Genomic DNA, 12,717 nt, shown 5'->3' with positions numbered 1-12,717 from the left:
ACTGCTGCTCTTTAGCTGGTCAAAGATCACGGCCGGAATCCGCTTTCCCCGCTGCTAACGAACCAGCCGAGGCAGGCGACGCCGGCGCGGTCTCAGCGCAACTCAGCGCCTCATAACTGTTCCGCTATTCGGCTCAGGTCGCTTTTCTTGCGTACACGTACAGTGCTGGGACACAATATAGAAATACCATCAACACAACACAACACTTTGCCTAGTACTGGATACGAAAACTGCTAGTACTCAGACAGAGCGATGGTAACGTTGTTAGCAGACTGGATTCGCATTCGGGAGGACGACGGTTCAAACCCGCTTCCGGCCGTCCTGATTTAGGTTTTCCGTAATTTCCCTAGATCGCTTCAGGAAAATGCTTCCCCGTCATTCCCTAATGCCAGTTTCTGCTCCGTGTCTAATGACCTCGTTGTCGACGGGACGTTAAACACTAATTTCCTGTCCGCAGCTCGTGGTCGTGCGGTAGCGTTCTCGCTTCCCGCGCCCGGGTTCCCGGGTTCGATTCCCGGCGGGGTCAGGGATTTTCTCTGCCTTGTGATGACTGGGTGTTGTGTGCTGTCCTTAGGTTAGTTAGGTTTAAGTAGTTCTAAGTTCTAGGGGACTGATGACCATAGACGTTAAGTCCCATAGTGCTCAGAGCCATTTGAACCATTTGAACTAATTTCCTCCTCCTCCGTTAGCATTCAAAGCAACTTGCAGTCACCTCGGAATGTATAATTACAGGTCCTGTGTGGTTTTCAATGGAATATTATATCTCTCTTCCTGTGAGATAGTGCCAAGTTCAGGTGTATGATGAAGGTGCATAGCGCTCACGCACCACAGATTTTAATACATATGTCCCTTTTTTATGCTGCAGAAAATTATTTAGCAGTGGCAAAAATGGCAACTAGCCCTGCAGTAATGAAATAAATACAACAGAAGTGGAAAAATGCTATCTTATTTTGAAATTCATATCTTCCCACTTGATCTGTTGATGCGGTGAAGCTGCAGTCAGCACCGAATTAAGAATTGACATCTCACGTCAAACTAAAATATTTTTGTGATCACTGTATGGCTATTGAACAACTGGACATTTCAAAGTTTAGTAGTATATGAATATATATAGGAGTACCCGTGAAGAATTAATGATTCACAGTGAAAAATACGCGATGAACTTAGATTGGTCACAACAGAACCGCGTTTGTTAAGTATTATACAACAGTATTTTAGATATTACAGAGTTTTATATGCGCCCTCCCACGTAATTTGAATATCTTTAACACTTTATAAATGGTTGAAAGTATCGAAATAATGTCTCCAGCAAGCGATAGTGTTGTCACAGATGAATATGTTTATGTATGGTTAATATCCGACACTTCACAATCTACAGAGCTACTGAAGCAAGTATAGTTATTCAAGTGTAACGGAGTACGTTTTGACGGCACTGGATAAACTTTTCCAATGCTACATGGAGCATAAATATAATTTCAATTAGCTGAAAGTGAATGCAAAGGCTGTAGCGAGGTGCAGTTCTGCGCCCATTTCCAAGCAAAAAGCAGATATTGTGGCGAAAGCTGTCCTTCGTTGATCCATTCTTTTCGATACCAAATTATTTGAAGCTCTAAACTGTAAAAAAATAGATAGCATTACATCATTTCTCTCCGCCTGTGAAGAAATAACGATTGACGGAGGAGGCACCTATAGCGTCTCTTTGAAAATATCCATAGTTGCTGCAGTAATAAGGTGAATAAAGTGGTTTCGAATGTCAACCATACTACGACCTACTTCCCTATTAGAGTGCGATCACTATTAGATCGTATATACAATATTTGGAGTATCCACGTTATGTGGTACAACATAAAATTTTTCAAAATCATGGGGAAAAGCTGCGAGCTATTCTAAAGAAAAGAACATGATAAAACACAATAGAGCGTCGAAAATACTAGGGCATACGGCTACCAATCAGTCGTTCGAGTAACACGCATTGCCATATTGTGAAAAAGATGGTTGTTCCTTTTAACATGTTTCTCAGTCAGTAAATTTAAATGTTTGAAGCTCAAGAAAATGTCCCAAGGAAAATTTAATTATATTACAACGTAAATTTAAAGGTAACATAATCACTCTATTGCCCGCGAATCACATAATGCACAAAAGTATGGGCAACCCATGGCCTCAACTATTTTGTACCTCTCATTCGCTTTTCAGCACCGTGACTCGTTCACCCATTATTTATCCGGAGGTCCAGGTACGTTAAGCGTCAAAATGTCTCTACAGAACGCCTTTAGTCGATTTAAGAATATGGTGACATTCAGGAGTAGCAGAACTGTTGCTTAACAATATTTTCCTATATCACACTTTGATTGTAGACGTTCCAATAACTAGTGGGGCGCTGTGTTAAGTTTTCACTATTATGAAGTCCCTGATTTTCGATGCTCTGCAATGTCAATGAGTGACGTTTCCACACGCAGGCTGTCCCATCTTTTTGTGCTTCCAGGCAGGTCTTTAAAATGTGTCTACGTTCTTCGGAACGGGCTGTATGTCTTCCTTACGTCAAGTCTTATTAAATGAATACATAATTACTCGATGGCGGCTAAATTTTACAACTATTTGAGACACACAATATAACATACAACTATGTAGCACATCGGTACAAATACATATTGCCTTCAGCTAGATTCGATAGTACAGCGAAACTCTAACGAAACGGCATAGTCAAGAAAAAAGTCGGATTCAGTTATATTCTCATTACACCGTTATTGATGATGTACTACAGTAATATTACCGTCATACTACGTGTGTTATCAGAGTGTCGATTGCGTATGACAACGTAAGAGCCAGTAGTGTAATGTACACAAAAACAGATAGTCGCACCATGCTGTGTACAAATTTTATTAAAAATAAGATTTTTAGACTAAAGTAACAGCAAATAAGATAGAGATCGTCCTGCTGTAAACGGCAGTCGATAAAACTGAAATGTTACAGCTATCGCACAGTTCTGTATACTACATTGCTTTTACAAGCCGTGCTACACTGATGAATTACTTGCATAAAAACATAAACCACAATAGTTACAGGCATTGCCGCCACCTTACTTCGCCACTTACACTTTAAACTCAAAATCTTTACGTTCCTATACGTTTTATTTGCCATTAACACCCGTAATACATTGAATGACTTTTTCCTTTTTAAGGCGTCTTCTCCTGGTGCCAGTGCAGGCGTCGAAGGGGGAATTGCTGGATACATCCCTCACCGCAACTGTTGTCCAGGGGAGACCTTTACCGGCGCACTCACCGCCGCCCCCCCCCCCCTTTCCCTTCCCCCGCGGCTTTACCCCCTCACTTGTTTATATATTCTGAGTTCATTTCCTGTAACAGCTTTTGACCCGACCTTATCCACATTACTCCAGGACTCTTGTTGGCTTCTTCATTATGAGAATAATGGGAACAATTACCAAGCTGTTCAGTCCCTTGATCATCATCATCTGTTCAAATAAAAGGAAAAGGCAATTTGACAAAGTAACTGGGTGGCACTTATAACAAATCAACTTTCCATGAAAGCTGCAGTGATTTTTATCTTCTATAATCTCCAAAATGTTTCATTTAGCTTAATAATAACTATGTACTCATATCTTAGACTTACTTCTTTGTGGTGTTGTGACAATATTTACAATAATTTTAGCACCTAATGGAATTTAGTCGACAGTAAGAATTATAACGAAATTTAATTGTAACAAATTATCTTCAGTGTTTCGAGCTCGTTATTCAGTTTTTATTATCCTAAATCAAGCACTAATTGTCATCAGTCCCATTATTTATTCCTCATCATTTCACTTTTTCTAGAAAACACAATTCACAGAATATTTCTTTTAGACATACACAATTCATAGAATATTTCCTTTAGACATACACAGCAAAAGACAAAATACTTTATGAAACCACATAACGAAAGAGCCCAAGCGATAGACGCACACTTCATGCATCTAACAGCTATGAGACAAATGATTTACCTATTACCCGTATCAAAGCTACGGAACAAATGACTTGTAACTGCCGTGCCTTCAGCCTTTATGAAGACTCCGTTTTCGCGCATGACGTTTGTAGAACGAGACACTTCACCGATTTCAGTCACTTTTATAGACAAAGAAATTTATAGTTAACTTATACACTGGAGCTACAGTTTAAATATAACAAAAGAGTGGTATAGATGTATTTTTAATTAATTTCAAATTTTCTCCCGAATATTCTAAAATGTGAAGCCTATGCATCTTTGTTTACATATTCGTGTTCCTCAATTTTTTTAAGAAAAATGTTTTTCGCACTGCCAGCATCGTTTCCAAAATCAGTGAATAAATGCTTAAACAATGAATAATAAATTCTGACCCTAAACACCTTAAATAAAATTTCGTGATTTGGTGACTTTACATGTCGTCTCATACGACTTCAACAAAAAAATGGCTCTGAGCACTATGGGACTTAACAGCTATGGTCATCAGTCCCCTAGAGCTTAGAACTACTTAAACCTAACTAACCTAAGGACATCACACAACACCCAGTCATCACGATGCAGATACGACTTCAACAGATTAAGTAATAGAGAAGTATAGTGTTTACACATAGATTATCTTTAAAATTATGTCCTCAGTTATTCCTTTCTATTTAAAAGTGACGTAATAGAATGACGAATGCGTTTTGAAAAATTGTATTTGAAAAGATTACGTACAAGTTAATGGTAATGTTGTGTTTGCAGTGCCCGAAATGTATCGCGTGGTTAAGTTGTAAACATCTGCCGCAAACTACACTACCACATCATACGATAAATTCATCGTAAGGTACAATTCGAACATGGCATCGCTTACTTTATGTGGTGTCACCGCCAGACACCATACTTGCTAGGTGGTAGCCTTTAAATCGGCCGCGGTCCGTTAGTATACGTCGGACTCTCGTGTCGCCACTATCAGTGATTGCAGACCGAGTGCCGCCACATGGCAGGTCTAGTCTAGAGAGACTCCCTAGCACTCGCCCCAGTTGTACAGCCGACTTTGCTAGCGATGGTTCACTATCTACATACGCTCTCATTTACAGAGACGACAGTTTAGCATAGCCTTCAGCTACGTCATTTGCTACGACCTAGTAAGGCGCCATATTCAGTTACTGTAATTACTTCAAGAATGTATTCTGAACAGATAATATTGTGAATCATGTACCGTCAAGAGCGACGTTCATCATTAATGGATTATCAAAACTAGACATGATTGTCACAATGGGAATTCCGCGACCGTTCATTAAATAAAATATGGCGTTTTAGTCTTCGATCGCTATTCTTTATTTTCAATTGAAAATAAAGAATAGCGATCGAAGACTGAACGCCATATTTAATTAATGGATTAAAGTTAAGTATCAAGCTAATTAGTCCGCTTTCTGAATTCTCATTCCTTGTCATGTTCTAGACCTCACGTCAGTATAGTTCTTCCCTCCTCACGCCAGCCTGCGTGAGCTAAAACGCGTGCATTTCGGCCTCCACTCGTAACACGGTGTTGGCTCTTCTGCTCACACAAAACTTTATATTGCAAATTGTGTCTGTTCCTTGTTTCTTTACGCACTGAATCGCAGGGAGTTTCTATGGTCTGGAGCCAGTTGCCAAATTCGCAGGCTTCCCCGGGACGAAGTGCAAATAGAAGCAAATCTGAGACTACTACTCTGGAAAGGCGCCCCCTTGGCTCTATGACACCTGATTTCAGCCCTCGCATAAGGCTATAAAATATCCGCTTCACTGCAGGGAAGACGCCGACGCGCGGCTCTTCCACTCTGTCACCATATGGCTGTCCCCCTCCTCGCAGCACGCAATCCCCCCTACCCTTTTTTTCCCCTGGAAAAGCGGAAATGCTAATTCCGCCTCCATCCGCTCGCCTTCCTCGCGCGGGGAGCGGCTCGCACAAAAAACTGCCGCCAGCCCAGCCTGTATCTGTATCGGGCGCGCAGGTGTGGGCGGCGCGGCGCGGCGCGGCGCCGCGTGTCGAGTTGCATGTGTTAGCGGATCAGGACGGGGCTAATGCACGTCTCGAGCGCGCCCCGTGGCTCGCCGCCCGCTACCTCGCCTCACCTATCGAGTTGCGCTGGGGAGGCGGCCCCGTTAAAGACTGCCGCACGCCCACACAGGCGCCCGTGCTGCAGGTGGAGCGCCTAGGTGCGGGGCACGCCACAGCGCTACTTGTCGTGACGTCATCCGACACTGCGACCGGCGGAGATGGTGCAGCGGCTACACGTCATCACAAGTCGTTGAGCTATTGCTGAGCGTCGTGACCCCACGAACCAAGCGTCTCCATCCCGGACGGTTACCAGCTTCTTCCAGCCTGGACGTCCACTGGGGACATATTGGTTCGACCAACAGGTTGTCCGACGGTCGTGCACTACTGCCGACCGATGAAAAAAAAAATGATTGTATGGCATTGTCGGCCGGGAGGCGCCATCCGGTGAAGTTCGGCCGCGCGGGTGCAGGTCTTCTACATCTACGTCTAGCCACCGAACGGTGTGTGGCGGAGGGCACTCTACGTGCCACTGTCATTACCTCCCTTTCCTGTTCCAGTCGCGTATGGTTCGCGGGAAGAACGACTGCCGGAAAGCCTCCGTGCGCGCTCGAATCTCTCTAATTTTACATTCGTGATCTCCTCGGGAGGTATAAGTAGGGGAAAGCAATATATTCGATACCTCATCCAGAAACGCACTCTCGAAACCTGGACAGCAAGCTACACCGCGATGCAGAGCGCCTCTCCTGCAGAGTCTGCCACTTGAGTTTGCTAAACATCTCCGTAACGCTGTCACGCCTACCAAATAACCCTGTGACGAAACGCACCGCTCTTCTTTGGGTCTTCTCTATCTCCTCTGTCAACCCGACCTGGTACGGATCACACACTGATGAGCATTACTCAAGTATAGGTCGAACGAGTGTTTTGTAAGCCACCTCCTTTGTTGATGGACTACATTTTCTAAGCACTCTCCCAATGAATCTCAACCTGTCACCCGCCTTACCAACAATTAATTTTATATGACCATTCCACTTCAAATCGTTCCGTACGCACACTCCCACTTATTTTACAGAAGCAACTGCTACCAGTGTTTGTTCCGCTATCATATAATCATACAATAAAGGATCCTTCTTTCTATGTACTCCCAATACATTACATTTGTCTATGTTAAGGGTCAGTTGCCACTCCCTGCACGAAGTGCCTATCCACTGCAGATCTTCCTGCATTTCGCTGCAATTTTCTAATGCTCAAAAAATGGCTCTGAGCACTATGCGACTTAACTTCTGAGCTTATTAGGCGCCTAGAACGTAGAACTAATTATACCTAACTAACCTAAGGACATCACACACATCCATACCCGAGGCAGGATTCGAACCTGCGACCGTAGCTGTCGCTCGATTCCAGACTGTAGCGCCTAGAACCGCACGGCCACTCCGGCCGGCTTTCTAATGCTCCAACTTCTCTGTATACTACAGCATCATCCGCGGAATGCCGCATTGAACTTCCGACACTATCTACTAGGTCATTTATATATATTATGAAAAGCAATGGTCCTACAACACTCCCATGTGGCACGCCAGAGGTTACTTCAGCGTATTTAGACGTCTCTCCATTGAGAACAACATGCTGTGTTCTGTTTGCTAAAAACTCTTCAATCCAGCCATACAGATGGTCTGATATTCCGTAGGCTCTTACTTTGTTTATCAGGCGACAGTGCGGACCTGTATCTACCTCGGAGCCTGTATCTAATATTTTCTGCACCTAATTTCTGTGTCTCACACAATCGCTGTTTCCGGAATCCATGTTGATTCCTACAGAGTAGATTCTAGGTTTCCAGAAATGACATGGTACGCGAGCAAAAAACATGTTCTAAAATTCTACAACAGATCGATGTCAGAGATACAGGCCTATAATTTTGCGCAACTGCTCGACGACCCTTCTTAAAAACTGGAACTACCTGTGCTCTTTTCCAATCATTTGTAACCAGCCGTTCGTCTAGAGACTTGCGGTAGACGGCTGTTAGAAGGGGGCAAGTTCTTTCGCTTACTCTGTGTAGAATCGAATTGGTATCCCGTGAGGTCCGGTGGACTTTCCTCTGTTGAGTGATTTCAGTTGCTTTTCTATTCCTTGAACACTTATATCGATGTCAGCCATTTTTTCGTTCATGCGAGGATTTAGAGAAGGAACTGCAGTCGATGCCACATTTGGGTGACTTGCCTGCCGGTAATGAGGATGAAATGATGATGAGGACGAGACAACACCCAGGCCACGAGAGGAGAAAGTCTCCAACCTAGCCGGAATTCGAACCGGGGCCCGCTGCATGGGAGACAAGCACGTTACCAATATTTTTATGTCATTATTTTTCTTCTCGTACGTTGCATCTGTTCGGGGCGGACGTCGTAAGACACCCGTTCGTCGTTGATCCATTAACTCAGTTTTTTTATTGCAGAGGGCAGCGAACCCTTTGACTGGACACGCTGAGCTACCGTGCCGGCACCGACCGATGAACTTCGTCCACTGCAGCTGAGTAGAACATCCGACATACGGCCGGACGCTATTCAGTCGCGAGGCAACTGAAGTGAAGACTTACGTGATGAGACCATTTCCAGTGTCAAATCTTGGACCAATGCCAACTATTGCCTTGGTACATAAGTTCGTAGCGTTTTTCCATAGGTTTAGCAGACACATCAGATACAGATAAGAGTCACATTAGTCAACAGTAATAAATTATTCTTCACTATTTGCAACAGTATGCCAGTGCTGTGGTAACTTTGCGATTGCGCGGCTGTAGAAATAATGTGCTTTTGAGGCGAAGAACTCGTCCAGCCATGTTTGAAGAGCATTTTCATCCAGAAAGGAAGTTCCTAGGGTTTCCGATAGCTATCGTAAAAGGGGAAAATCTGAGGGCTCAGAATTAGATGATTAAGGAGGACCCCCCATTACTTCCAATCCAATTCCTGCGTATTGTTTGTTTGTCAGTCTTGCACAATGCAGACTGGCGTTATCCTCGAGTAGCATCACTTCAAGTAGTCTTCGTAGTCATTGTTCTTCGATTGCGTCTGCAGCACTGCTCAGTTGTTGACAATAAATGTCAGCAGTAATGGTTACACCTCGTGGAAGCAATTCGTAGTACCGTCACTGTTCCACCAGATGTACGAAAAAAAATTGTTCAAATGGCTCTGAGCTCTATGGGACTTAACATCTGAGGTCATCAGTCTCCTAGAACTTAGAACTACTTAAACCTAACTAACCTAAGGACATCACACACATCCATATCCGAGGCAGGATTCGAACCTGCGACCGTAGCAGCAGCGCGGTTCCGGACTGAAGCGCCTAGAGCCGCTCGTCCACAACGGCCGGCCAGATGTACGATAACAGCATTATCTTTTATGGACGCGCCCAGATCTTTGGGAGTCGCGGCTTTGTTTGGACCCAAACATTGCTTTACTTTCCCTATGTTAGCATAAATAGATCATTTCTCGTCACCAGTAACGATGCAGAACAGGAATGGTCGGTGTTGTTCACGAGTCAATTGATGACGAGCAAACAGAGATGCACACATGGCCACCGGCAGATTTTTGTGATTTTGGCTTACAGCATGCGGTACCAATACACCCGATTTTCCCCACTGGATGCAAATGTCGTACGATGGTGGTATGATAACCATATCTGCCAGTTCTCGAGTACACTGATGCGGATCTTTGTCGATTAATGCATTTAAATGATCTTCATCAAGCGCTGAAGATCTTACTGAACGTGGAGAGTGACTAATGTCAAAAAGATCATCCTTAAACGAGAAAATCATTTTCTTACCGTGCACTGTATGACGGCCTTGTCCCCATAACCGGCGCTAATGTTCCTGGCTTTCTCCGCTGCTGTCACACCTCTATTGAACTCAAACAGAAGAATATTCCGGAAATGTTCCGATTTCTCTACTTGGCACTACATTTTTCTAGCGTCCACAGCTCCACAAAACTGCCTCAAAATGACAAATGCCGGTATGTAAACTCAAATAGCAACAGTAAACTACATATAAAAACGACAATCGAGAAAACCAACCGGAATACCAACATGCAAAACAGAAACGCTACGAACTTATTCACCAACCTGGAGTATCTTATACTTGGCAAGTGATAGAATGTGATTCTTGACTAATGACTAGTAAATGGAGGTTGCCGCAAAAAATTATTGAAATTGATAAGCGTGATAATGTTGACATTGTACTCAAATGTACATCTGCATCTACATCTACATTTATACCAAAGCCACCCAACGGTGTGTGGCGGAGAGCACTTTACGTGCCACTGTCATTACCTCCCTTTCCTGTTCCAGTCGCGTATGGTTCGCGGGAAGAACGACTGCCAGAAAGCCTCGTGCGCGCTCGAATCTCTCTAATTTTACATTCGTGATCTCTTCGGGAGGTATAAGTAGGGGGAAGCAATATATTCGATACCTCATCCAGAAACGCACCCTCTCGAAACCTGGACAGCAAACTACACCGCGATACAGAGCGCCTCTCTTGCAGAATCTGCCACTTGAGTTTGCTAAACATTTTTATTGCTAAACAGTTTTCTTGAATGTACACTGTACTTCACGTATCACATGCTGAATAAGTATGATCACATAAAATTTCATGTTTTTGTTACATTAATATTAGCGTTCCCACTTAGTTTCCACACTCATTTCCTCTGCAGCTTTCAACCATAGTTTGCTCTGTAAGTCACGATGGTCATTTCTCATTTCTTGCATATTCGACGGTGACCTGTCCTCTTTCACAAGACTTGCAAGCCACTCTACGTCCATAATTGGTAAATAAGTGCGAAAGACACCCACACACAAGCAACAACAGTGGCTCACATGCACAGACTACGCCAGACCAATCCCATTTCCCTGGGGTTCGTCCGTCAACTGACCGTGTACGGCATTATGCGGACGACTTAGTCGCGTGCAGTCAACGCGTTCCACCGCCACCGTATGCCTCGGGATGAATCGGCTGCATAGGCTGCATAAGCCGTCCAGGTAGTCTGACGAATACGGCTCGAGTAGACGCCCAGCCTTAGAACCTGCCGAACAGGCAGACACTATAACAGCTCACTATTAGATAGACGGCTAAAATTTCATGCAGACACGTCCAGTGAGTATCACTAACATGTTCCAAGAGAAGATCTTATATTAATACTTAACGTCAGTTGTGTCAGCGTCTACGTGTTCATTACTAATAACAGTCTTCACTATAATAAGGGTCACCCGGGCTTTACTTTTGATATTGATGGTACCAAAGTGTGCCACCGCACTCTAAGTGACTGCCACACTTGTCGTATCCCAGGCGTCCTAAATGAAAAGAGGTGGTGGGCGAGATAAATATTGATAGGCGGTCATGGCATACTAATATTCTACCTAGTATCAGATCTCGGGGAAGGCATGGACTACGAACTTACTTGCAGGGAGCCAGGGATTTGGATGGACACTAGTGAAAGGTGGTAGTAATCGTAACACTGATAAATAAGAAAATAAACAGAGATGTATACCGAAAACAGTATATAACAAGTTACTCTTAACCGTGGACAGCGTTGGAACGGTGGGCTTTTCTGCATTTGTGCGCGTCTCAAGACCAAGAAAAGGATCCGTTTGAGCCTGTATCTTTTTATTGGTCGCCGCCATGTTGAACAAATTATTAATTCCTCTCAAAATGACAGCGGCCGAAATATGCTTACAGGTTTCGGTTCCTCTGTATCAGGAGAATAATTACTATGTTTCTTTCCCTTCTATAATTGTTTTGATGCTCAAATTCGCCTTTACATCAGTCGAAATAAAATTGATACGCAAATTGTAGCTAGAGCAGTGGTTTTTTCCCCAGCAAAAGGTCCCGAATCTGACACCTGCTTTCATATTCATTAATTATTTCGCGACCCATTCTTCTTTTTTCGGCCTTGCGCGGCCGCCCACGCACTCTTCACGGCACGTGGCGTTCTTGGGAGGATTCGTAACACGATGTATATATGCAGAAGACATGTCAGAAGATAAACCGTGATGATCTCGGACACTCTATTAACCTTATCCGTGCTGAGAACCACTTTAGTCATAACAACATTCACGTGTCGAACATGTCGATAGTTCCAAAGAGAGTGCAAGTTACCGGCAAGAACATGCACATGCATAAGGATCACTCAGGGTAATGAGAAAGCTCAGCTTAAATGTAGAGCGTGTTAATGGAATTGAAATGAACATTTGGCGTCATTGGCCGGGAGGCCCCTTGCTGAGCAGGTCCGGCCGCCTCCGTGCAGGTCTTATTACGTTCGACGCCACATTGGGCGACCCGCCCGCCGGATGGGAATGAAATGATGATGAAGACAACACAACACCCTGTCCCTGAGCGGAGAAAATCCTCGACCCAGCCTGGATTCGAACCCGGGCCCGTAGGACGGCAATCAGACACGCTGACCACTCAGTTATCGGGGAGTACAGAGCATGTTCATGAAATTCTGACACCAGCCTTAGAATCTGACTTAAAATAAAATCTCAAAGAAAAGTGGTCAGGACAGAGACTAGCACAATACAGATCAACTATAGCTGTATAGATACATAGAAACCAGATTTCCGGTGACAGATGTGCTGTTCTGCAAAACAATGCTCCAGAAAATGTTTACAACTATTTAGGGCTTACAGTTTACGCACGGATTTCGTGAGAAATATTTTTTTCCGAATAA

This window comes from Schistocerca serialis, chromosome 6 (assembly GCF_023864345.2).
Source record: "Schistocerca serialis cubense isolate TAMUIC-IGC-003099 chromosome 6, iqSchSeri2.2, whole genome shotgun sequence".
Lineage (NCBI taxonomy): Eukaryota > Metazoa > Arthropoda > Insecta > Orthoptera > Acrididae > Schistocerca > Schistocerca serialis.
The sequence above is the reverse complement of the archived record's forward strand: the minus strand, read 5'-3'. Positions refer to the sequence as shown.